The sequence below is a fragment of the Odontomachus brunneus genome, unplaced genomic scaffold, assembly GCF_010583005.1.
Source record: "Odontomachus brunneus isolate Ranch 3 - 2012 unplaced genomic scaffold, Obru_v1 Obru_scaffold_071, whole genome shotgun sequence".
Taxonomy (NCBI): Eukaryota; Metazoa; Arthropoda; class Insecta; order Hymenoptera; family Formicidae; genus Odontomachus; species Odontomachus brunneus.
This window is the reverse complement of record NW_022639521.1, coordinates 82,003-82,315: the sequence shown is the minus strand read 5'-3', so window position 1 is coordinate 82,315 and position 313 is coordinate 82,003.

The following is a 313-nucleotide window of genomic DNA, read 5'->3' as shown; positions in this document are numbered from 1 at the left end:
TAATATATTACACTTTAACTTTCTGATGCATACGTATCTTAACTTTGCAAACTTCGTCGTTATGCTTTCACTGCCTATACGTCATCACGCTTCAATTGGCTTTCGTTGTTCATTTTTAATAGACGTAGGATTCGTATGTCAAATGCCAATTGTATAGCCATAAAAATTAAAGTCACTATAAGAAATTCTACTCACTTTGTACATAATATGCGAGTGTAGTATCACATTATTTTTCACATTTAAACCACATCACTTGATGCTTAAAAATTTTCATAGAAACTTACACAATTTATGTGTAAAGAAGAACATATAT